The 27,430-nt window shown below is 40.7% G+C and overlaps 1 long non-coding RNA gene across 1 annotated transcript in view; it reads left to right on the top strand.

The window, feature by feature from the left end:
• Positions 1-24,778, top strand: part of LOC140510678 (uncharacterized) — a 46,260-nt gene extending 21,482 nt beyond the window's left edge. Inside the window, exons 2-3 of the long non-coding RNA XR_011969333.1 lie at positions 10,169-10,273; positions 24,352-24,778. This is a non-coding gene — a long non-coding RNA (uncharacterized lncRNA). The remainder of the gene's footprint in view (positions 1-10,168; positions 10,274-24,351) is intronic.
• The last annotated feature ends 2,652 nt before the right edge of the window (positions 24,779-27,430 follow it).

The raw sequence follows: 27,430 nt of genomic DNA, 5'->3' as shown, positions 1-27,430 counted from the left end.
TAGCATCTGGATAATGCCAACATTAACAAGTTCTAGACTTTTGCTATAATATATGTGTATTTATGTATCTTAATAGAATTTAGAACTTGAAGGGACCTTAGAATTATTTCATCCATTTACCTAATTTTACAGATGACATGACTGAGGCTCACCCAGAAGGTAAAGAGCTGGCAAACAGCAGATCTGGGAGTCAATCTAGGACTTATAAGTACAAATATAGTGTGTGTGTGTGTATGTGTGTGTGTGTGTGTGTGTGTGTGTGTGTGGTGCAAGGCGGGGTTCCCACTCCATTCCTCTATATTTATTTAAAGGTAAAATTATTGGCAGTGATTACATTCTAGATGTATGACTGGGACTTACAGCTAATATGTGACCAACAATCCAACAGTAGCCTTCACACTAGGTGTGGGTAATAGCTATTGTCAGATTTGCTGCTGTTTTCAGAGCTTAGTGCTATTTGTGACTCTGCCTCTAAGACTTATGGTCTGCCTGAAGCTTTTACTTTGTAAATATGGGATAATGACAGAAGAAAATGGTTTTTTTTTCCCCTTGGCTTAAAATGTGATTAGTTTCTAATCCAATGTGGAATACTGAATATTCCAAATGTCACCACCAGTAGACTCTTCCCTGGTTGCCTAGAAGCACAGCAAACCCTGTAGAGATAGAAATGTAACACAATATCCTTTATTTTTCTACTGTTTGGTAGGTTATGAAGTACTTCCAAGTACCTCACCTCCTTTGAGTCTCACAACTACCCAGTGAGACAAACAGGGTTTATTGTCCTCAGTGTACAAGAGAGGAAAGTAAAGTTCAGAGAAATGAATTGACTTGTCCCAAGTTGCACAGGAAATTAAGTGGTAGAACTGAAACCCTAGTCTTCAAGTTCCTAAACCGAAGTTCTTTGTAATCATCATGTTGCCAAGGCAGCCTCCTCTCTACCTGCTTCCATCCTCCTTAATACTTCTTAATTCTGCTGCCTCATTGAACCCCAGTGGTCTCACCCATTACCATCCAAGTTCCCTACCTCATCTTTGGGGAAAAGAGCTGTGATTAAATTCCAGGAACTTTCTCTGGAGGCATTTACTCAGGAAGCTCAGGTTGAATGAAGAAGGGATGCTGTTTTTCTTCAGTAACTTTCATGGAGGTAGAAATAATGACTCCTTTCACTGGTGTGGCATTGATCCATATGCTCCAGACAGTGGAATGCCTCGAGGTCTGACATTTTTTTTGGTTTGTGTGGATTCTACACTCATGGATCCCTTGAGCTGCTCTGGGAAGCTAATTACCATGGACAGTAATGAGCTGTGGGAACAAATGGAAACAGTCCTTTAGTTGGAGGGTGTACCTGGCTAGGAACTTGACTCAGTCACTCACCAAGGGGCAATTGTAATCATTACATTCATCTCTTGCTCATATGTTTTATCACAAGTAGTTTTCCATGCCTAGAGTCAAAGAATCTGGGTTTGAATTCTAGCTTTGCTGCCACCTACATGACCTTAGGTAAGTAATATAAAGTAGGAAGAAGGCTTTCACCAACTTGGTTTCAGTTCTTTATCTGTGAAAAGAAATAGAAGAACTAGATGGTCCTTGATGCTACTTCCAGCTCTCTCTCTGATTTAATGAAATTCATTCCCTCCTCGTTTGTATCTGACAAAATCCCTAGCCTCCTTCAAAGCCACAGATCAGGTGCTACCTTCTCCTCCACCACCTCACACACTCACGTTGTTATCACACTCTCTTGAAATTACTTTCTATTTCAAGAGAGAGAAATAAGAATTTTCTCCTAATAGGATGTAAGCTGCTTGAAGTCAGGGATGATTTCCTTTTTGTTTTTGATACCCAACACCTAGCACAGTGGCTTACACATAGGAAGTGCTTAATAAATGTTTGTTGAATTGAACATTGCATTTAAAGAATTTGCATTGATTGAACCATATCCTTGCAGAATTCTTTATAGGAATGTGCTAATAATTTTCTAAGCAAAGAAAGAAAGATAAAAGGATCATTGAATTGTAGAATTAGGAATAAGCAGTAACCTTAAATGGCTACCTAATTTAACTCTTTTAAAAATTTTTAATATTTTATTTTTTCCCTAATTATATGCAAAAATATTTTTACATTTGTTTTTTAAATTTTTTTGAGCTTCAAATTCTCTTCCTCCCTTTCTTCCCTCTCCCCATTGAGAAAACAAGCAATTTTATAGGTTATACATGTGCAGTCATGCAAAACATATTTTCACGAGTCATGTTGTGAAAGAAAACACAAACCAAAAAAAAAAAAATACCAAGAAAAATAAAGAAAAAGGTTACTTCAATTTTTATCTAGACTTCAGGATTGTCTTGGATCACAGTATCGCTGAGAATAGCTAAGTCAGCCACAGTTGGTCATCATACAACATTGCTTACTGTATTCTCCTGGTTTGACTCATTTCACTTTACATCAGTTCATGTCAGTTTTTCCAGGTTTTCCTGAGAGCATTCTGCTTATCATTTCTTACAGCACCTTAGTATTCCATCCCCATCATACACAACAACTTGTTCAGCCATTTTCCAGGTGATTCCCTTCATTTCCAATTCTGTGCCATCACATAAAGGTCTCCTATAAATATTTTTGTACGTAGATGTCCTTTTTCCTTTTTGTTTTTATCTCTTTGAGACACAGATCTAATAGCGGCATTGCTTAGTCAAAGAGTGTACATGGTTTTATAGTCGTTTCCGTGTATTAACATTTTTTTAAAATAAGAAAATAAGATATATTGAGTTTCTTTATATCATTCACCTCTCCTTTTTCCTACTCCCTTTTTAAAAATGTTTTTATAGATGTCTTCCATTTTTTATATCTCCACAGTTATCTCTAGAACCCCACCCCCTCTCCCTTCCAGAAAGCCATCCTATATAACAAATAGTATTTTTCAAAAGACAAAAAAAAGGAAGAAAAAGAAGAGGAAAAAAATTAGCTCAACTGCTCCATACATTGAAAAAGTCCAAAAACATGTGCAATGTGTAATAACCCACAGGAGTGAACTGGAATAGACTCTCCCTTGTAACAACAACAAGCTAAGCAAAAACAACAGAGACAGTGACTGGGTCTGACAACATGATATGTCGTTTTGGCTCTATAGTCCTCCACTTCTCTAAATCAGGCTCTAAGCTCCTTGAGGGAAGGACTTGTCTTTTACCTTTTTCTTAACCCAGTTCCTAGAGCATACCAGCTATTTAACAAATATTTATTGACTTTTATTTTCTGTTCCCTCCACCCAAGGCTGTTTATTGCTATTACTCAGAATTCAACTTCCATCTGGTGTTCCTTTCATTTAGATTATTGTAGTCAGAGTGTATGTTATTCTCTTGACTCAGTTTACCAGATTCGACATTAGTTCATATACATCTTCCTTTGAAAATTTCTCATACTTCAGAAGAGCAAATGGGCCCCAAAATGGTCAAGTAACTTGTCCACATCCATATAGTAGGTGCGGCTTTGGCCACAGAGATAGCAAAGCATGAGGGAAGACTAATTCTGCTTTGAATATGCTTCTCTCCTGTGAGTTAAGGATAATATTAGGTGGATACCTCAGCCAAATACAGGCATGTTCCTACCCTAATACTATTCACTGATTCTGTACAGGTGAAAAGATATTGAAGAGGGGCATTTTGTTCTGTGGGAATAATATAATATGTTGGGGATGGGCCAAACATCACACTAGAGTGTTAGGACTTTACAGTGAGGTTTGAGCTATAATGCACCAATAACAGCCTTGATTGCGTCAGTATAATGGGGAGTTTGCCAATTTGTATCTACATCAAATGGCAGTTCTTGATAATGGTATTAATTTCAGCTTCTCAAAGAACTCTATCAAGTGAGGCTTAAAATGGATGTTCATTCCCTCCATGTTCTTCTCTTTGTGTGAGTTTCCAGGAGGAAACACACTCAGGTGGTTTTTGCTGACCCTGACCCCTCTCAAACATTCTCTGAAACTTTCCGAGAAGGATCATTCTCATCATTGAGGCATCCTCATGGCAACTCACAGGCTTGGAAACCCATTGTTGCTGCCTGCTAAATAAGGCCACTTTGACTACCCTTGTCATTACAAAAACCTTTTGGTTTTGAAAGGATTTTCTTTCCCTGAGCCAAGCAGCATCTGGCATTTCTGAACCTTTTGTGTATTTCTCCTCCAAATTTAAGCTCATTCTTTGTTTTCTTTAGCCCAGCTTGATACCCAGGAGAGCTTCACTTGGCATATTTCTTTATGGATGATCCCCAGATATCCATTCCCAAGAGTTGGAATACCTCCACAAAATAACTATAGCAAACTCCCATCATGCCAAGTCACTCACAGAGCTTTCTGAGGTGACTAAGCCATGACAGCTCCCATCCTTGCTAGCTAGGTGACCTTGGGTAACTCACTTAATGTTTTTGAGGCTCAGTTTTATGATCTCAAAAATGGAGGTGATAATACTTATGCTACTGAAATCACTAGGTCATTATGAGATAAAGCTAAATAAAATTGCTTCTTAAACTATAACGTATTCTACACAGGCAAATAGCATTGTGCTAACTCAGAAACACATATGATTGCTTGATTTTGTCAGAAAATGAAAACTCCATGACCCAAGATGTTTCTATTTCTATCTTAGTTGCCAGGCAAGTATTATAATGTACTCGATCATCCCATTTTAGCTCTATGATAAAATAACTAAGAATATTCAGAACCACGACATTGAAAAAGCAGGCACAATTCTGAGAAACAAAAGCACATATACACGTTGGTCCGTTACTCGCTAATCTCTAACTCGTCTCAATGATTATGTTACTTCATCTTTGTCTTCCCCTTGCCTCCTCTCACCTGACTCTGCTTGAGTACAACTAAGTCACCTTGGCTTTTTCTTGAATTTAGATTCTCTTATTCTTTTAGTAACTTCACAAATGTCAAAATCTTTGCATCTTTTCTTCTTTTTGTTCCAGGTTTTACCTCCCCAGGGAGATTCTTTTAGTTGCCATGTTTTATTTTGTTTTGTTTATCTCTACTTCCCTCCATCCTCTCCCCTTCCCCCAACCCTCATAGGACATTTTTTTCTAAAACCCTCTCAATAATATACATAGTCTACCAAAAAGTCCCACATTAGCTATGGCTAAAGATTGATGACTCATTCTGCATTTGAAGTCCATCACCTCTCTGGCAGGAGGTGGGTGCCATGAATTTTCTCATTCATCCAATGACCCTCAATATTCTCAGTAGCTGACTGTCCACATCTCTTCTTGTCTCTCGGCATGAAGAAGCAACTCTGGTTTTCTTGACTACCTAAACATAATTTCCTTGGAGGCATTGGGCGTGTCATATTTCCTCAGTAACTATCATAATTTTGCATGCAGTAGGGACTAAATAAATATTGGTTGTTTTCTGAATGACCAAAAGGAATGAGCATATATATGTGTGTGTGTATATATATCTATACACACATATGCTCACACACGTATATACATATGCATTGTATGTATGTGTATGTATATATGTGTGTATGTGATCTACCTCCCAACCACTCCCCCACCCTATCCCCGTTAAAAATCTAACTGCTACACATTTATTGATTGACACAGAAAGCAATTCTTTAGTTTACATCTTAAGCAAGTCCATAGTTTGCAAGAGGTATCAGGATATCAGAGCTGCAAGGGAGTTTAGCAAGGCTCTAGTCCAACCTTGTCACTTTACAGATGAAGAAATGGGCCCCAAGTTTAGACCTATAGGAAGTAGTTGAGTTAAGATTAAAATCTTAGATGTACGGATGCCAAGCCTGGTGCTCTCACTATGACACCATGCTGTCCTCTGAGTACAGCTTACTTACTGATAGAGAGGCTGAGAATGACTAAAATCTCATTCTTGCCCAGAACATACTTTTTTTCTAAATAAATTTTCTGTTCCTCCCTCAAAAAAAAACCTGTATATATTCCTCAACAAGCATGTATGAAGTGCCTACTACATTAGGAAATGAGTTAGGTGCTGGGCATACAAAGACAAGATGAAAATCAGCCCACATGGAGCTTATAGTCCATTGGGGGAGTAGAATGTTTGCAGATAAGGTAAATTATGGAATGACAAAGAGCCCTAGGAACTAAAAAGAAGAGCCTCCGCTTAGGACATGGAGCCTGGGTTGAGCCTTGAAGGATGATTCTAAGAGGCTGAGATGAGAGGGGAAGAAATACAGTTTAGGCATGGGAGAAAACCTGTGGAAAGTTCAACAACACAGGAGATGGAAAACTACATACCTGCAACACCCACTAAGTCAGTTGGGTTGGGATCTAGAGCGCATGAAGTGGAGTAATGTGAATTAGTCTGGAAAGACAGTCAAGAACCTGACTGTGAAGGGCTTTTAAAAGCCAAATGGAGGAGTTTGTACTTTGTCCTGGAGGCAACCACTCAAGAGCAGGGGAGAGAGCAGGGGAGAGAGACAATGTCAAACATTTGCTTTAGGAAGGCTATTTTGGCAACTATGTGGATAATCAATTGGAGAGAAGAGAGGTGAGTTATGAGGCCCAATTAGGTCATTGTAATAGTTCAAGTGAGAGGCAATGAAGAACTAAATTAGGATGATGATCATGAGTGGTGAGAAAGGGATAGAGGAATAGATTCCAGAGATGAGAGAGACAGAGACAGAGACAGAGACAGAGACAGAAAGACAGAGACAGAAGGAGAGAAACAGAGATACAGAGGCAGAGACAAACAGAAGGGAGAGAGAGACAGAGAGAGAAGGAGAGAGGAGAGACACAAGCAGAGAATATACATACCTATCCATATCCATGTGTATGTCCATTCACATATGCATTTTTTTTTAATCAGAACTCTGATTTTATTAGTGTAGGGAGTTCCCAGTGAGGAAATTTCTTTTCTAATTCTGATTAATACCTTCTCTGCAACTCATGTCATTCAGCCAGTATGAGGGCAGCTAGGTTGTGTAGTGGACAGAGCGCCAGTGCAGGAGTCAGGAGGACCTGAGTTCAAATCTCACCTCAGACACTTGATACTCACCAGCTGTGTGACCTTGGGCAAGTCACTTAACCCCAATTGCTTCATCCTGGGTCATCTCCAGTCATCCTGATGAATATGTGGTCACTGGATTCAGATGGCTCTGGAGGAGAAGTGAGGCTGGTGACCTGCATGGCCCTCCCTGACTCAAAACAAAGTCAAGTGCAACTCATGTCATCACTTCTCTGACGGCATGGTCTTCCTTGGGCAATGAAGGATGAACACACAGCCAGTATGTGTTGGAATTGGGACTTAAATCCAGGCCTTCCTGACTCTGAAACCATCTTTCTAACCACCATACACTGCTTCTCATATATCATGCTAGGTACACATTCACACACATACACAGAATAGAATACTCTTTAAAAATAGAGACATGGTGATTTTTCCACCAGCCGTGCTTTGAGTATACTTGTGTTTATGCTTTGCTTTGTGGTCCATATTGATTGCTGAAACTTGCCTCATGCAGTAAGCCTAAATGAGGACTCCTAAAATGGATTCAGAAAGAGGGGGTCCCGGTGGTCCATTACACTAGAAAGCATGTGAAGAACTTACCACCTGAGGTTGTTGCAAAGCCAGAACTTTGGAGAAATGACAAGGATTTTGTCCCAGGACATCAGCATTTTACAATACTTATACTCTGTTGGCAGCTTAGCACCAGCTGTTATGAATAATAAGTTATATTATGAAACTTCCAGATAGGTCACTTTCTCCTTGCAGCTATTTATTCACACTAGTGGTGAACAGCTCCCTAGTCCAGTCTCTCCCTGAATCACTATTCCCTTGGTGACTTCCCCAACAGCATCCTTATAGTCTCTGGGGGAGAGGCTCTCTCCCTGAAAAGGATTTTGTGTTCTAGGCTCTCTCCTCCCCTCTCCCAGCTTGGTTGGTTTGTCTTTTGATGGCATAATTAATAATCCTCATTCCAGGCATTTTGGGGAAGTTTCATCCAGGTGCCAAAAATTCTACATCTAGTTCTGAGTTGCTGCCATAAGGGATGTCATCTTTTAAAGAAAAACCTTTTTTAAAGAAAAACATGATATGTCTGCAAAGAACCAGTCCAGTGAAAGTCATTAAGTTATGGTAGCAATCATTTTAGTAGTGGGAAGGCATTATCAATACAGTTAGTGTTCATGGATGCTCAAAAACATTTAGTGAGTATAGTAGTAGATATGCTACTAGGAATATGTGATCACCCTTCCATAGCACACTGAAGTATAATTTGGGATGGTCCTGACAGAAATGATAACAGCCCAATGTTATTTCATCACAACAGTATAGCTTAGTGTTTCGAACCCAGAACATGGAGCATGGAAGGCCTGGGTGGCACTCCCTGCATGACTATTCACCTTTGAGCCTCATTGTTCTTATCTTTAAATGAGAATAAGTATATTTATAATACTTGGTCCATAGGGATGTTGCAAGGCTCAAATGAGACGATGTATATAAAATGCTTTGAAATTTTTCAAGTACTTCATGAATTTCAGTTAATTTTACCCTGTGAGGTCAGGAATACCATTATCATCACCCACCACCCCCCCTCCATCTTACTGATGAGGAAAGTGAAGATTCAAGAGATGAAATGACTTGCCTAAATAACATGATCACAATTTGGTCACTTATTAACTGTGTGATCATAGGAAAGTCAATTAACCTCTTTAGGACTTTGTGTCCTCAACTTTGAAAAGTTATAGTTGGATCAGACAGCGTTCAAGGTCTCTTCCAGTTCTAAATCTATTTTCCTCCATCTCTCTCTCTCTCTCTTCATCCATCCATTTATCTATCTATCTATTCTATGAACTCCCCAGGGAGGAGTCAGAACATGAACTCAAATCTCCCAACTGGGAAACCAGCACTGGGCCATGGGCTCCTTCTGCTGCTCACCTATGTGTGAGTAGGGTGGTAAAAGACATGTTTCTCCCTAAGGGTGCTTCCAGTAGGGCATAAGACTCCTAGCCTTCACTGCAGAAAGGCATACCTTCTAAAGATTTGCTTCATCAGGAAAATATTCTGGAATTGTTGACGATTCTTTTCTGTTCTCTTCAATTGAAATAGGTCAGAGATACTGAGCAAGGTGATCAGGGAGTATGCTTTTTTCCCCAATAAAATAGTGATGTTTGACTGAGAAAATTAAAGAAAAGCTGAAAGAACACCATGAAGGGGTAGTTTTTCTGGTCTTCCATTTACCTGTGCCATATCAGTGCTGTCCACTGGGGCAGGACCACATACAATTCAGATATGAAATATCCTGGGTGCAGGCTGGTGATCGAGTTCATTCTAGGAAAAGCTGCCAACATGGACAGAATTCTATATCCAGTCTCCCCTCCTGTTTCCCCTTCACATACTAGAGGATGGGCTGAGGTGGAGAGAATGCTCCTCTGTCTGAGATTCATTAAGATCCTCCTTACAATTATTTGGTCTCCTTGTCGCATGTAATTGTCCCTGAACATTTTTTGCTTAGATTTTAATTTGGCCAATTAGAGTCCCTATTGAAGCCTACCCTCCCTTCAGCAAATAGCCTGCTGTGAGTACATAATAAATGTTAAATAACATTAATATTTCTCTTGTTGGGATGTTTTCTTTCCCTTATAATGAATTATAATTGGAGGAGGAATTCTCTGCAATAATATTTCAACTTTTTAATGAAAACTGTTATATTTAGTACTTGAAAATAACTCTTCTAGCATAAGATGTTATGTTGTTATAAAGTTCACCTTAAATGGCTGATGTATGTTTGGGTAGAGTGGCTGAGGAACACCTGTAGCCCTATGGTTCCCATAACCTGTGAAATTTTAGCATAGTTGTTGGAGCAGGTCACCTATTGGCTCATGGTGTTTCTTATAGGTGACTTGCTGATTGAGCCATGCAGATCACTCAAATTCATTTTGATGGCTTACATTTTAATCATTCTCTCATGGTAATATAATAGTAATTGGTGTTGTTTAATCTACTGTGCTGTTTAATGCCCTGGGACTTTTGGGAATTTCTCTCAATCCATTAAACACTAACCTATACTCAAGAAAGAAACATTGCCTCCACCATCTCAGAATTCAAAGATATCTCCCATTGCCCCAGATTCCAAATATGTTTCTCATTGCCTTAACTATCTCAGGATGGAAAGATAGTTCCTGTTTCTTCTACCCATTCCAGGGTCCAAAGTGCCCTGGAGTGTCTGAGATTCATATGTCAGGACATGAAAGCAGATCTCCAAACTGGGAAACCAGCACTGGGTCATGGCTCCTTCTGCTGCCATAGGTAAGTAGGGTGGGAAAAGACATATTTCTCCCTAAGAGTGCTTCCAGTAGGGCATAATGGCTCCACTGTACCCAGAGTTCCAAGACAACCCCAATTGTCCCTACTATCACAGAGTTCAAAGACACTTTTTTCTACCTCTACAGTTCCCATACCTCAAGCCACTGATAGGTCTAAAATTAATATTAATGGATCCCAATCTGTCAAAAGGGTACAGAGTTTTTAAGTTTTTATTTGCCTGAAGGCTTTTGTATTCTCTTCCAAGAAAGCCCTAAATCAATTTCATAATTCAGCCTGTTCCTTTCCTTATGTTTGGGGGGTGGGGGCGGATCTCCACTTCCCCTCAGACTCGAAAGTTAATGCACAGACACTGAGGCTAACTGATTTCAAGGCTTCCTAAATTAAGGCACCTAGAATCCCACTTTGAGAAACACAAATGCTTTAAAAACAAATAAATAAGCAAACAAAACCAAGGGCTTAAAATGGAAGACGGATGCAAAAGCTTGATGGATAAAGGGATGACGGGAGAGACCTGGCTTTCCAGCTGCTGAGCCGTTCTAATACTGTCTAACCTTGAACTCCTTCTGCCTCCTACCGCCCCATCACTCTAGCTGGACAATCGCATCAATAAGATACCTCATGAAAACCAATAGCATATGTATCATAGACCTGTGGAAATAAATGACCTGAGCAGAACGGGAGAAAACAAACTCACCAGCACATAAATAACCATTATGGGAAGCTCAGTATGACTGCCAGGTATCAGGGCCAAAATCTGCTGGATGCATTGCAAAGATGTATAAGTGGCTGTAGATGGTGAAACTATTCAGTCCCAAACCATGTACCCTCAACATTTTCCAATTTATTTTATTTTGCCAAAATACTGTACTTTGCCACCTAGGACAACAGAGGTCAGGGCTAAGCAATGAACTTCCGCTGAGCTTTATGGCCACTCGGGGTTCACATGAATGCCTCAGTCTAGTACAATAACTTGCAGGCTAGACAGCACTTTAGGGGTCATCCAATCCAATCCTCTCATTTTACAGATAAAGTTACTGAAGCCCAGAGAGGTCACATGACTTACCTGGGCTCACACAGGTACTAAAGGTTAACTTGGTATTTTAGATTAATTAAGTAGATGTGTGCTCTTCTACAAGGGACTTTTACTTTTCTCATCTCTACAGTAAGGATCCCTCATCAAGGGGTCAATTGAGGTTCCTCTTAGCTCTAAAGTTCTCTACTTGTATGTTTCTAGATTGGTAAAATTTCAGGGAAAAGATGGGGCCAGAAGGAACATATACATTATCCAGTTATAACTCAAGCTTCAGTGTTCAAGAAGAACAAATTAGAAAACTAATCAATCAATCAAAATTTATTAAGCACCTACTATATGCCAGGCACTGGGCTTTTCATCTGGAGTTAAACAAAGAGGATAATTGCCTTGAAGCCAGATTTTCTAGGTCCTTTGGTCTTCTATCTCCTTTTCCTCCCTCCTTTTCTTTATATCTCTCCAACGTACTTATCAGGAGGCAGCTAGTTGGGTCTGGAGTCAGGAAGATCTGAGTTCAAATCCTACCTCAGATACTTACTAGCTGTGAGATCCCGGGCAAGTCACTTAACCTTCATTTACCTTAATCTAGTGAAGAAAGAAATAACAAATCGTTCCAGTATCTTTGCCAAGAAACCCCATGGACAGTGTGGTCCACAAGGTCACGAAGAGTCAGATAGGACTAAATGATTGAACAACAATATTTTACTTAAGTAACTGCTATTATACCCATCTGTGTTGTATGTAATATCCTGACTAAAATAGAAACTCAGTATCCATGCCTTATCTAAACTGTACCCCTGCCCTCTGCACACAGTAGACACTTAATAATTTATTAAATGAATTAAAGAACGAATATTACCCACTACTTCCTATGTTGTTCACCAATGCCGTAAGGGCAAGATGAGTAAGGTAAAATTCAATCTGTAATATATTCACTGTTTGGGTTTTTTTAAATGACTGAAGAAGTCAACTCTGGACTTGTGGATTTTTGTACTCTTTGTCTCTATTAACAAAGATAATTTAGAGCTATTTTAAGGTAAAATGTCAACATGGTGTAATGGAATGCTAGATCTGGGTTCAAATCCTACCTCTGACCTTTACTAGTTATGTAATCATAGCAAAGTCACTTAAACCTCTCTGATCCTTAAGCAAATCTCTCAGCCTTAAAACTCAGCTACTGAGTCACAGGCCAATCACTACCTGCCTCAGTGGAAAGGGTTCTAGTACTGAAAACATCACAGAATGTAGGCTGTTGCGAGCAGGAACTGTCATGATGCTTGCTTAGAATTGTATCTCCAACACTTACCACAGTGCTTGGCACACAGAAAGTGCCTAATAAATGCCTATTGACCGATGGGCTCTTCTATGTTGGCATTGATATGCCATGTTAAACTAACAAGACCAGACTTTTTAAAAAACATAAAGATGATAAGTTTCAATCCTGTCATGCTAAGGAATGAATTGTTAGTTCTCCAGATACTAGGGTGCCGTTTTTATATGCTACAAATGGTGGATTCCCCCCAAACCATTCGCTGTGTTTCAGAAAAGTGGAAAAGACCTTTAGAAAGCCACAGAATTTCAGACTGGAAACTTCAGAGGTCATTCAACCCAACCCATACCTGCATACAGATCCCCTATGCAACAGACTCAAAGAGAGACTATCCAGTCTTAGCTTGAGGCCCGTCAGTAAAGAAGGATCCCATCTCCCTTGTAGTCCATTCCACTTCTGGATACCTCTGGTTATTTTTTTCTTTTTTTGAGCCTAAATTTTCCATTTGGGAATTTGCATCCATTGATTCTAGTTCTGACGTGTAGCACTTAGCAGAATAAGCCTGACATTTTTTCTAGGTAATAGTCCTTCAAATACCTGGAATCAACTACCTCTGAGTCTGCTCTAGGTTATAACACCTCTAATTCCAGGAAATGATCCTTTTAAAGAAAAATGTCAAGGCTTTGGCTTATCCTTTACCCCACCCTGAAAGGGGGCAAGTATGTCTAGAACCTTGGAAATAATTATCAGATATTAGATTAACCTATTGGTTTCCTTTTCTATCACAGCAGGAAGTTTGCATTGCTGCAAAGATGTAACGCTTTTAGTTATCCTGCTTAGGACATAATGCTTGTTCAACACACCTTCATTTTTCCCCCTGAAGATGTTTTCTAAATCACGGAGTTTATTTGGCTGCATCTTTTGTGAGATATGAGTGCAAGGTCACCTCCTAAAAGAAATCAGAAGCAACACTTTACAAAGACTCTCTTTGCAGGTAGGGCTCAGATCAAGACTTGGCTTAGGCTATTTGGCCAATCTTTTTTCTTTTTAGAAAGGTCATGCTTTGAAGACGTTGCGGGACCCATACTCCCAGCCCCAATTCCATCGGCAGGTCAGATACACAGATCACATCTGGATGCTGTATCCCTCTACTGAGGATTCAAAGGAAAGATAATATCCATCAAAATATTCAGAACTGCTTTTTTTGGTGTGGTGGCAAAGATCAGAAGCCATGTAGATGCCCAACAGTTGGGGAATGGCTGGAAAAATTGTGGAGCATAAATATCCTAGAATATTACTGCACAGTAAGAGATGATGAATATGAAGAGTATAGACAATCATGAGAAGACATATAGACTGATGGAGAGTGAATTAATCAGAACTAGGAGAAGAATATACACAATGACTACAACAGGATACATAAAGGAATGATGACAAAAGGAACTGAATGTCATGTAATTATAATGACAAATTTATCCTGGAAGGAACATTGAGACAATTCAGTTTCCTCTCTCCATCACAGAGGCAGCACACTGTGGATGTGGAGTGTTACACAGACTGTGACATCCAGGTGAGAAGTTGGTTAGTTCTACTGAAGTGCTTCTTTTCTTTTAAAAAAAGTTACAGAGATGGCTTACACAAATTGATATAAACACAAAATGCCTCAGCAAACTATGAATTTCTTTTAAAAAAAAGGTTACATGCCAATATTAGGGGAGGGAGGAGACAGGGAGAGAAACAGAGAGAGTTAGACAGACAGGGAGAAAGAGAATGGAAGGGAGAAAGAAAAGGGGTGAAGGAAGGAGAGGGAGAAAGGAAGGAAGGAAAGAAGGAAGGGAGGGAGATAAAAAGGGTGGGAGGGAGAAAGAAAAGGAAGGAGGAAAACAGAGAGGAAGGATTGGAAGGAAAGAAGGAAGGGGAGAAGGAAGGAGGAAGGAAAGAAGAACATTCTTGACTATTTGGAACCACACTGAAACAATCAGTCTGTGGCAGAAATCAGATAAAATCACCAAGTGGAAAAACAAAAGACAGAGTCCTTGTTTCTGTATTCATTCTCAAACTACCGTGACCTGGCATGGTATAGTGGACAGAATGCTAGATCTGGATTCAAATCCTACCTCTCACCCTTACTAGTTATGTGATCATAGTCAAGTCACTTAAACCTCTCTGATCCTTAAGCAAATCTCTCAGCCTTAAAACTCAGCTACTGAGTCACAGGCAAATCACTATCTGCCTCAGTGGAAAGGGTTCTAGTACTGAAAACATCACAGAATGTAGGATCTTGAGAGTAGGAACTGCATCCCCAACACTTACCACAGTGCTTGGCACACAGGAAGTGCCTAATGAATGCATATTGACTAATGGACTCTTCTATGTTGGTATTCATATGCCATGTTAAACTAACAAGACCAGACTTTTTTAAAGCATAAAGATGATAAGTTTCAATCCTGTCATGCTAAGGAATGAATTGTTAGTTCTCCAGATACTAGGGTGCCATTTTTATATACTACAAATAATGGATTCCCTCCCCCCCAAACTATTCACCATGTTTCAGAAAAGTGAAAAAGACCTTTAGAAAGCCACAGAATTTCAGACTGGAAACTTCAGAGGTCATTCAGCCCAACCCATACCTGCATACAGATCCCCTCTGCAACAGACTCAAAGAGAGATTATCCAGTAAGGGCTTGAGGCCCTTCAATCAAGAAGAATCCCACCTCCCCTTTAGTCCATTCCACTTCTGGATACCTCTGGTTAGAAGTGTTTTTTTCTTTTATTGAGCCTAAATTTTCCATTTGGGGACTTGCGTCCATTGATTCTAGTTCTGACCTATAGCACTTAGCAGACTACTGTTATCCTCACCCTCCTGTGGACAGGAGCAGAAAGATGTAAAATCATCCAACACTTCTCCAACAAGCTAGAGAAAAAAGGATACTATACTTTCAACACAAGAATTTTATGGAAAATATATGTCAAAAACCCCCGAAATTAGTGAATGTCAAAAGGTCAATTCGATTCCATGTGATAAATAATGACAATGTCCAAATCCCACTTTAATCTGTTTTGGTCCTCCCTTTTTTTTTTTTAATTAAATTTATTTATTTAACTTTTAACATTCATTTTCGCAAAATTTTGGGTTACAAATTTTCTCCCCTTTTATCCCCTCCCCGCCCCAAACACCAAGCATTCTAATTGCCCCTGTGACCAATCTACTCTCTCTTCTATCATCCCTCTCTGCCCTTGTCTCCATCTTCTCTTTTGTCCTGTAGGGCCAGATAGCTTTCTATACCCCTTTACCTGTATTTCTTATTTCCTAGTGGCAAGAACATTACTCGACAGTTGATCCTAACACTTTGAGTTCCAACTTCTTTACCTCCCTCCCTCTCCACCCCTTCCCTTTGGAAGGCAAGAAGTTCAATATAGGCCAAATCTGTGTAGTTTTGCAAATGACTTCCATACTAGTTGTGTTGTATAGGACTAACTATATTTCCCTCCATCCTATCCTGTCCCCCATTACTTCTATTCTCTTTTGATCCTATCCCTCCCCATGAGTGTTGACCTCGAATTGCACTCTCCTCCCCATGCCCTCCCTTCTATCATACCCCCCACCCTGCTTGTCCCCTTGTCCCCCACTTTCCTGTATTGTGAGATAGGTTTTCATACCAAAATGAGTATGCATTTTATTCTTTCCTTTAGTGGAATGTGATGAGAGTAGACTTCATGTTTTTGTCTCACCTCCCCTCTTTATCCCTCCACTAATGAGTCTTTTGCTTGCCTCTTCTATGAGAGATAATTTGCCCCATTCAATTTCTCCCTTTCTCCTCCCAATATATTTCTCTCTCACTGCTTGATTTCATTTTTTTTTTAAGATATGATCCCATCCTCTTCAATTCACTCTGTGCACTCTGTCTCTATGTATGTGTGCATGTGTGCATGTGTGTGTGTGTAATCCCACCCAGTACCCAGATACTGAAATGTTTCAAGAGTTACAAATATTGTCTTTCCATGTAGGAATGTAAACAGTTGAACTTTAGTAAGTCCCTTATGACTTCTCTTTGCTGTTCACCCTTTCATGGTTCTCTTCATTCTTGTGTTTGAAAGTCAAATTTTCTTTTCAGCTCTGGTCTTTTCATCAAGAATGCTTGAAAATCCTCTATTTCATTGAAAGACCATTTTTCCCCTGAAGTATTATACTCAGTTTTGCTGGGTAGGTGATTCTTGGTTTTAGTCCTAGTTCCTTTGACTTCTGGAATATCCTATTCCATGCCCTTCGATCCCTTAATGTAGAGGCTGCTAGATCTTGTGTTATCCTGATTGTATTTCCACCATACTTGAATTGTTTCTTCCTAGCTGCTTGCAATATTTTCTCCTTGACCTGGGAACTCTGGAATTTGGCCACAATGTTCCTAGGAGTTTCTCTTTTTGGATCTCTTTCATGCGGTGTTCTGTGGATTCCTTGAATATTTATTTTGCCCTCTGGTTCTAGAATCTCAGGGCAGTTTTCCTTGATAATTTCATGAAAGATGATGTCTAGGCTCTTCTTTTGATCATGGCTTTCAGGTAGTCCCAAAATTTTTAAATTGTCTCTCCTGAATCTATTTTCCAGGTCAGTTGTTTTTCCAATGAGATATTTCACATTATCTTCCATTTTTCCATTCTTCTGGCTTTGTTCTGTGATTTCTTGCTTTCTCATAAAGTCCTTAGCCTCCATCTGTGCCATTCTAATTTTGAAAGAACTATTTTCTTCAGTGAGCTTTTGAATCTCCTTTTCCATTTGGCTAATTCTGCTTTTGAAAGCATTCTTCTCCTCATTGGCTTTTTGAACCTCTTTTGCCAATTGAGTTAGGCTAGTTTTCAAGATGTTATTTTCTTCAACATTTTTTTGGGTCTCCTTTAGCAGGGAGCTGATCTGCTGTTCATGCTTTGACTTCATGTCTCTCATTTCTCTTCCCAGCTTTTCCTCTACCTCTCTAACTTGATTTTCAAAATTCTTTTTGAGCTCTTCCATGGCCTGAGCCCATTGGGTGGGCTGGGACACAGAAGCCTTGATTTCTGTGTCTTTGCCTGATGGTAAGCATTGTTCTTCCTCATCAGAAAGGGAGGAAATGCCTGTTCACCAAGAAAGTAACCTTCAATAGTCTTATTTCTTTTCCCTTTTCTGGGCATTTTCCCAGCCAGTAACTTGACCTCTGAATATCTCCTCACACCCACCTCGCCTCCTGATCCTCCCAGCCAGCATTTGGGGTCTGAGATTCAAATGCTGCTTCCAGCCTTAGGGCTTTTGGCGGGGGCAGGGCTGCTATTCAGTGTGAGATTAAGTTCAGGTGGTCAGGTTGGGGCAGGGCCGCCTCTCAGGCTCAGTTCCCTCAGGGAGTTTATGCACAGACCTTCAACAATGGATCCAGGCTCCTGCCCCCTTGGGGAGCCCTGGTCTGCAGCCACCTCTCAGCTTCTACCTCCCGGGGGGGCCTGAGTTATGGGGGCACCCCACTCCCCTCTCGACCTGCCAAAGAGACTCTCTCACCGACCCCCGTCACCTGTGGGTGGAGGGACTTGTGCGGCAGCTGGAGATCCTGTCCCTGAAGCCTGCTCACATCTGTACCTCTCGGTGCCGCGGCCATGGCAGGTCTGGACTGGACTCCACGTCTGCAGTGCGATGGACCTTTTGTGAGAAGTTTGCAGGTCCCTCTGTGGGTAGAGGGACCCGAGTGGCTGCTGGAGATCCTGTCCCTGAAGCCCGCTCGGATCTTTTCCTCTCGGTGCCGCGACCATGGCAGGGCTGCACTCAGCTCCCAGTCCCGGTGCCCAGTCCACAGCGCGAAGGACCCCCCGCGAGAGGTTTGCAGGTCTCTCCGGAACAGAAATCTCCCTCGCTCCAATGTTCCGTGGCCTCTGAGTGCAGAATTCGCTGTGAGTTACTTCCCTGTCGCCATTCTATGGGTTGTGGGTTCGGAGCTATGTGTATGTGCGTCTTTCTACTCCGCCATCTTGGCTCCGCCCCGGTCCTCCCTTTTAAATCCATAGAAAAATGCTCACTTGGGGCCAAAGGAAATCCTCAACCATTTCTTTTGTTGGATGTAGGACCAGACAATATTTCATAACACAAGAGCACAGAATCTCAGAGCTCTGGAGGTTGTCTGGTCCATTCCCTTGCCTACGCCATCTTCATGACTTAGCCTCTCTTTTAGATGAAAAATTTCAATTCCTTTAGACGTTTGTAGCTCACATGGGAGGAGCCTTATCATAAAAATAGATGCTGAATGACAACTCAGTGCCTTTCACACTGCAGGCTTTCCATGAATGTTTGTAGTCTTAGTGGTGATGGTGATTGATGATGGTGGTCACTATGATGATGATGATGGCCCTCTTGGTATTAGTAATGATGTGGTAATAATGAGGTAAAGCACTTTAATGAAAAGAGCAATGGACTTAGAGTCAAGAGAGGTCTGGGTTTTCATTCTACTTTGGACATTTACTGGTCATATGACCACAAAGAAGCCCCTTAACCCCTTGGAATCTCAGTTTCCAAATCTGTAAAATGGTAATAGTAATATCTCACAAGGTTGTCAGGATCAGGTGAGCTAATATATGTAAAATGTTTTGCAAATTTTAAAGAAGTATACGAATGTCAGCTATGATGGTGATAATAATGATGAATAATGACACAAAATGCACTAGATTGGGAGGGTTTTTTAGCAGAAATGCACAGAAAAATAGTTCATTTCTTAGAAATGAAAATACAAGTGTTTTTTATAAATTTCTTTTGACAGCTTATGAATAAGAGCAAGCTTTCATCTTTAAAAAAATTTTAGTTTATTATGAACTTAACAAATGAGCATTTCAATGTACTAAAAAGAACAAAAAGGAGAATTGTATACGAAATTGTGAGTTTTTGTCATATACAGTTTAGGTGCACATAAAATTTCACGTAATTGTAACAAAGTCGTTCTGTTTGTGTGCCTCTCTGAAGCTCTTTTTGTTTTTTTCTGTGTATTTTAAATATTTAATTGATGATTTTTCTTTTTTTAAAAAATCTCTATTATGCACTAACTTCTCCCTTCCCCGCCTCCCTCAAAGCCCACCTTTACCACAAATACAATAAATGAACCAGATCAACAGTTTTATTCTTAATACCAAAGAATATTCAATTTGTGGGAGACTTGCAGTTACTATGTGAACATTTTTACATATTTCCCAAAACAAATGAAAACATCATAGGATTTTGAGTTAGAAAGTTGCTGGAGATAACCTAATTCAATCCCTTCATCTTAAAGATGATGAAGAAACGAAGGTCTAACGAGTTTAAATGATTTCTTATTGTTGTTCAGTGACGTCCAACCTTTCCGTGACCCCGTTTTGGGGTTTTCTTGGCAAAGATCCTGGAGTATTTGCCATTTCCTTCTCTGGCTCATTTTAAAAATGAGGAAACTGAGGCAAACAGGATGAAGTAACTTGCTCAAGGTCACATAGCTAGTAAGTGCGTTTAAGGCCAGATTTGAATTCATGAGGACATCTTCCTGATTCCAAGCCTAGTTCTCTATCCACTGTACCACCTAGCTGTCTTTAAAGTGACTTACTTAATCTCTTGTAAGTAGCAGGGAGCAAAGCCAAGGTTGAATCCAGGTTTTTAGGGTCCAAATCTAAAGACCTTTCCATAGTACCAAGAGTTAATAGAAACATGCAAGCCTACACAGGTGAAGGAATTATGTTGGTAATAAGGTCTCTCCCTATTCATTGTATTATTTCTTCTCCTCTCCCTGCCCCTCCCCATCCCATGACAGGACTTGGAAGTAATTCTTACCTAGTCTTTAATTACTGAATGGGCATTGCCTCAGATAAACGGAGATCTGGGAAGGACCTCAGCTTGAAAAGGTCAAGGTCTCCCACTGCATCTGGGACCATCTCCAGTCATCCTGACCTATGTCTTGTCACTGGGTTCTGATAACTTTGGAGGAGTGAGGCTTATGACTGCACAGCCCTGCCTCACTTAAATCCAATTCACTTGCAAATCAAGACATCACCCTTCTGAAGTCATTAGTCCTCTTCAAGAAAACAGAATTCCAGATTCAATCCAGTTTAATAAATATTTGTTTACTGGCCAACTAATTGCTTATTTAAGATGCATCCTGGCCCCTTTAATCTGGAGTAGGACTGCCAAAACAAAAATAAGAATTAAACCAAGATGAAATTGGCATTTTGATTAGTGCAAATTAACTGGTGTTTTGGCCTCAGTATCATCATCTGTAAAATAAAGTAGTTGAATCAGATGATATCTAAGATCTCTGACCACTCAAGAGTTCTTGAATTCTATAAGGGGCTGCTGGGACTGATGTGTTATGCTACTATAGAGAGATGCAGGTATTGTAAAAGGCAAAGTAATAAAGGGACATTGAAATGCATAAGCTATATGGGTGAGGTCATAAGGGTAGGACAGTTCTGTAAAAATGTATAATACTTGAAATGAAAGGACATCAGGGTTTTTTAAAGTTTGTTAATAGCAGCAATGCAAAGGCGCTTCCTCAGAGAGCATCTTGTCCTGGTGCCAAATTCTTTGGCCCATCTAGTGCCCCTGTAGTCAATCTCTGTCCAGACAGAGCACAAGAGAGAACTGAAAGTCTGTGCTCCTGAGACATTATATTAGAGCAATTTGATTTCACAGATTTTCATCAAGGCTCACTCTGCACTGGAATGTGCTTGGAGTAGGGATTGGGGAGGGGGAGACTAGCAACCAGTCCATCATCCTATCTTCCCCTCTCCTTTCCCCAGTACAAGCTCTACTTTTACTCACTATTTTCAAATCAAATGCTCCATAATACATTCATGACAGCTTCCAAGCTCTACACTGACCCTCACTCTTTGATCTCCCTCCACTACATGTTTAGTACATGCTCTCCCCATAACTGAAGACTCCTCTCATTCTACTGGGCTCACAACTCTCACTGGTCAGTTTCCCAAACATACATAAGCCCTAAGGCTACCTCCTAACATTCATTCTTCCATCCCCATCTTTCCTCCCCTACTTCAATACTCACCCCTACCACATCAAGAAACTACAAGAAGTCTTCTAGAAATGGGTCATATCTACTTCCCTTTTCTTCCTCTCAGTTACTCATGCCAGACTCCTGACACTCCCTGGGATGGGGGTTTAAAAAGTCTCCAAACTAGCAGCTCTCAAACTCTATTTGTGAATTCATAATGTAATCTAAGTTCAAGTCCATTTGCACACTCTTCTTTGGTGGAGATTGAGTGAGCTCCCTATCTCACCCAAGTGAAACTTTCCTGAAGTCTCTAGCTTGGTAAGCTGAGCATAGGGATATGATTGAAATTCTGGCTCTTCAACATGTTGTCTTCTTCCCAGAGTCTTTCTCTCCCTTTGGCGACTTCTCCCTGAAAAGAATCTAGAACTATATGTCTCCACTCTTGAAGATGGAAACCAGAAGAATGAGAATCTCTTATCTCTTAAACTCTTGTCAATTCCAACCCCTCAGGAAAGCACAAAGTATCTAGTGATTAATCTCCATCAATGAGGAGAGTATTATGTAAATATGCTTGAGATTTTGGTTACAATAGATCTTAGATTTAAATCTTTTCATTTCACAGATGAGAAAATTGAGGTCCAGAGAGATGAAGTGACTTACCCAAATGGCCAAACTAGGATTTGAACCCCAGGTCCCTTGGATTCCATATCCAATAGCTCTTTCCACTATACCATGCTGCCTATGAAGTGATTTGACCCCTAAGCAGGAGTTCAAGCAAAACTGTATTGTAGAATCCAGAAAGTCTTCTGGAGAATATGAAAGTAAAAGATGCCCTTTCCCTTTCAGTGATACCCACAAACACTTTTCTCTGTACTAAATATGACTGAGCTCAGTGCTTTGATGAAAGCAGACCACTAGTTAAACCCAAGCTACTTTCCTGCTTTGAAATCCTCTGCCCTAAATATCAGCTTACATCAATCAGATTCCAAATTCATCTTGTTCCAAAAGTGAACAGTGATTCTGTTTGCTTTTGCCCTCTGGGACCAGATAGGCACTTCTCTATGATGAGACTCTCTGAGTTCCTTACTGGCTGAAGGTAAGAATCATAAGATTATATAGATCAAAGAGACCATAGAGGCCATTGAGTCCACTCCTCCCCCTCACTTTACGATAAGAAAACTGAGGTTCATAGAGGTGACATGCAGGGACACACAGTTAAAAAGAGATTTGAGCTCACCACTTCCCAACTCCAAACCCAACACTCCATCGATGGTGCCACCTTTGTCTGCTTAATTGGCAAATACCTAACAAATGATTCATCACATGGTTTTGCGTGTTGCCACTATCAAGCCATGAAAAGGATGTTACTGGGGGTCAAAATGATAAGAGGATGATTCTTCCTTTACTCTGTTGCTGGTGAAGCAGCCTTTTTGACCCTCTCATGGGAATTCATTTGCTTCTCCCCTACCTCGCCTCCAGTCACCTGCCTTTCTGTCTCAGTTGGTGAGACTGATCTCTGAGAACTCATTTCTGCTAGGTAAATAGCAACAGGAGATGCCAGTTTCCTGTCAACATCTGCAGCTTTGTCAGTTTCAGCCCTTCATTCAAATGTGGGAATGCTCCATCCAAACTGCCCATTTCTTATTTGGTGTACCTTGAAAGCATATACTGTCCCTCAGTCATCATCTCAGGGAAGTGCCTTTGCTGCTACCAAGGCTGGCGTACAGATGTTCTAGGGAGGTGCATCACAGTGGCCAAAATGGAACCATTAGAACATGCTTAACTTCCTTCAGGGTGAGGGGAGTTCACCCTAGGAAATTAGGCTTTCAAAAGTTTAATTCTGAGCAACCAATTTGGAAACATACCTGATTCTGCCCCAGGGTGTTTATTTAATTTTTAAAAAGATGCACAGAGAGCAGATCCTAGCTGTTCTGCCGAGAAGGGAGATCCAAACCACCATGATTACTACAGAGAAGCATGCAAAGACTTATAGGACCTGATACAATGAAGCAAACAGAAACAGAAAAACAATATCCACAAGGACTGAGACATTTTCAGTGGAATGGACAACCACCAACAATAATCAAAACCATCAAAAGTGAATGTTGTAAAATTACTAAAAACACATGGTCTCAGAGAAGAGATGAGAAGGCGCCATCATCCCACTGTTTCTCAGAGGTGGGAAGTCCATGGATATAGAATGTCAAACTTTTTTTTTGATGTATTGATTTAATGTATAGGTTGACTTTGCTTAGTGGGGGTTTCCTTCTAATTTTAATTTTTTCTTTAAAATATTCTTTGTTACGTGGGATGACTCTCTGGAAGGGTGAAGGGGAAGGATACTAGGAAAAATTCTGGTGAAGTAAAAACAAACGATAAATAAAATCATTGCAATAGTTTACATTATATACGGATGTGTATGGATGTATATAATGCAAGGGATGGGTTACAATGCATCCCATGCTCAGGTGTGGGCCTATAGAGACTATCCCAGGGAAAATACATGGAGTCTCCTTGGCAATTTTGCATGACATATATGGCATCCTAGGTTATGCCAGATGACAAAGTAGTTCCCTTATTGGCCACTATGCCAGAAGGAATGGTCTGTTCAATGAACCTTAAAGAAAGTGATACTACTTTCCAAGTCTCTTTTTCTGTCTGCTCAGTGAGACTGTCTCTGGAAGGTGAGGGAAAGAAATAGTATCCCAGGAGAAACAACCAGCTTCTGGCACATGTCTTGCTTATTTGAGCCTGAACTTGCTCTGTGTTTCTTTTCCAAATATAGGAGGCTGAGCAGTGATCGTGAGATGGATGTTTCCAGTGAGTTCAAAAGGTTGGGAGCTCTTATACCTCATTTGCTACAGACTACAGCAGGGAAGGTGCCTCCTACAACCACTCCAACAATTCTTGGCGAGAAGGTGACCATTGACACCTGGGTGAGGCTAGGTCCTCACCTGGATCCCCAGAGGACTCGGACCTGGAAAGAATTGTTGGGACAGTGCAGCGCAGAGGTGAAAGGAAAGCCATACAGCAATCCAATGAAATGCTTCATGTTTTGATATTTTAAGTATTAACCTCCTTGGACAATATAACAGCAGTTCTAAGCTACTTTTGTTTGTTTTAGGGTTTCTTTGGCTTTTTTTTTCTTCAGTGCACTCTTCTGGGTGTTTTGGTTTTAGCATTTTTTTGTGTGTAATAAATAACTATCCTATACCTGATTTACATTGTACACTCAGTTCTTTTCAATTCAACACTCTGGGGAGTCCCTAGATGTGAGTCAAATATAAGCTTAATAAGATTTTTCCCTGGAGCTCTGGGGTGGGGAACTATAAAGGGCAAAGGAGGCAGAGAAAAAAAGATATATAGAAGGCCGGGTTCTCCCAGGACTGAACCCAGTCCCCATCCTTGCCTGGTTCACAGCTGCCAAGGATGACTTTGGGGAGAAAATGAGCACCCCGAAACCCCTGAGTCCAAAATTAATCCTGCAATTTTATGGGTACATTATATATGTATGTATATTTGTTTGTACATGTATGTAAATTGTATGTAAATAATCTCCCTCGAGCACTGCAATTCCTTTCCAGTCTCCAAGGTTTGCAACCTCGGAGTCATCTTTCACTTTCACTGCCACCCTCCCACAACTATTTTCTTTCAACTTTAAAAATCCTTTTTTATCTGAAGGAAGGAATTTTTTTTTTTAATTTGTAAAACAACCTCACCAGTCTGGCAAGACAGCAAATCACATAGATAACAGAGCTGAAAACCCAGCCCTTCATTGCTCTAAGCATCTAGCAATGATGGGGATGAAGCTCAAGTACCAGGAGTGAGTCAGGGCTGCATTCAATTCTAGGAGGGAAGTGTCTCTTCCAGGGCCACGTGACTAACGAGCGACCTTGGCCAGGGCTGCTTGTTTCCACGTTGTACAGCAACATCTGGGTGGGGGGAGAAACTCAGCCCTCAGAGATTGGATGTCTTCGCCTCAGCAACAAACAAGGCTAACCGAATTAGCAAGGGGAAAAAAAAGAATAGAAAAGGAATTAATTGAATTTTAGAGAGAGAAATGTTTTGCTTATCTTCTCTTGCTGAACAAACGGCAGACAATTCCAGGGTGGTTGTGGGTCTCTTCTTCCCCTTTTTTCTTTTTACAAATCGCCCACAATGCCCAAATGTTGACAGACATGGGAATGGGAGCTTGGGCTGCAGATCACATACTGAGTTTCATAGTTTTAAGGCCTCCACAGAGACTGCTTTTATTTGCCAGCTAGGGCCTAGTGATGACTTTGATACACTCACCATGCGGTTGGAAATTATTTCGAGCCAGGAACATAATCCCATCTCAACTGATTAAAAAGAAGGGGCATCAGGGGAGGGGGACTGGTGTCTGATAACACTAAATCTTGGACTTATTAAAAGGCTGCTCTTGATAATCTAAACTAGCCTAGGATGATTTCAATGGAGACTTGGAGAAATTAGGGGGAGGGGGAGAGAACATCAGCATAGCTGGGCATGTTTCCATAGTTTCTAAAAGGCTGTGATTTTTGGAGAAAACTATATTGCTGGGATGAGATTGACAACAGAATAGATTATATTTCATTTTATTCCATTTGAACTGACTGTCTCAAGGCAGAGTGGCCCTGGGATATTCTTATCACATGATGGTATCTGACCCATCATTAAGACCAGCCAGCAAATCCTTCAGCTGAGCTGTTGGCTGAAAGGTCCTTTGGGAAATGACTTAGGTCCTCTCAGCTTGGTTCTTGGGGCCTACTATAGGATAGGAGATGAGGCTAAAGGTGGGAAGGGGCTTCAGTAGGGACTTTTGACATTTAAGTCACTGGAAGCATATACTGACCCCAGATGTGAAAGTCTGAAGAAAGAGGATCCTTGATTCTTAACTCTTCTCCAAGTCTTCCAGTGGTGGCCCTGAAAGGGGTCATTCAAATCATTAGAGCCAAACCTTGATCAGAGATAGTCTGCAAAGGGGGGAAGGAAGCCAGGCAATAGCAGAGCAGAGCCAACACCCAAGAGAAGCTGAGTGGACCACTTCTAGTTTGAGAGAAAAAAAATTGACTTGGGCTTTCATTTCAAATCCCATTTGTGTCTGTTGGCATCCCTCTTCCCTAGCAAGTCCCAGGGCAGAAGGTACCTCTGCCATGATAATCTCCACCCCTCTGTATCCCACCACCCTCAGCTACTTTCTCCTTCCTCCTTCTCTAGTTTTTCCTAGAACTTTGCCTTTGTTCTTCTTAAGCTCTGCCTTTTGGGACAAGTATTTGTGTACAAGTCCCTTCCCATTGTGGGATGGGAGCCACTGAAAAAAATCAGATCTTTGCCGTATCTGCTACTGTAATGCCAGAGCCTTACCTCTATTGGTTTTCACCTGTGATTTCATTCATGAGGTAAGAACATTGGTTGTCACAGTCCTCTCACCGAAGCAGATATGTAGTTCATCCATATTTTCTAGTCTTAATAGATTTATCTGGGGCACTGAGACACCGAGTCAAGGGACTTTCCCAAGGCCACATAGCTAGCATGTATCAGAGATAGGACCCGACTCCAGGTCAGCATGATGCTCTAATGGAATCAGAGGACCTGGCTTCAGATCCTAGCTGTGTGACATCAAACAAGTCATAAAATCCATCTGAGATACAGTTTCCTCATCTGTACAATGGGACTACATGAATTCTAAGGTCTCTTCAAGCTCTCAGTCAGGATTGTTGCATGTGATGTTGTGATTTCATTGGTATAAGGAACTCTCAGGTAGGAAAGGAAGTCAATACCTGTTCTATGACTTATACTGTCGTCTTAGAGAGATACCTGGGGTGAGGTGGGAAGAACCAAGAAGTTCAATGATTTGCTTGGTG

Source organism: Notamacropus eugenii, chromosome 6, assembly GCF_028372415.1.
Source record: "Notamacropus eugenii isolate mMacEug1 chromosome 6, mMacEug1.pri_v2, whole genome shotgun sequence".
Taxonomy (NCBI): Eukaryota; Metazoa; Chordata; class Mammalia; order Diprotodontia; family Macropodidae; genus Notamacropus; species Notamacropus eugenii.
This window is presented reverse-complemented; position numbering and strand designations above follow the sequence as displayed.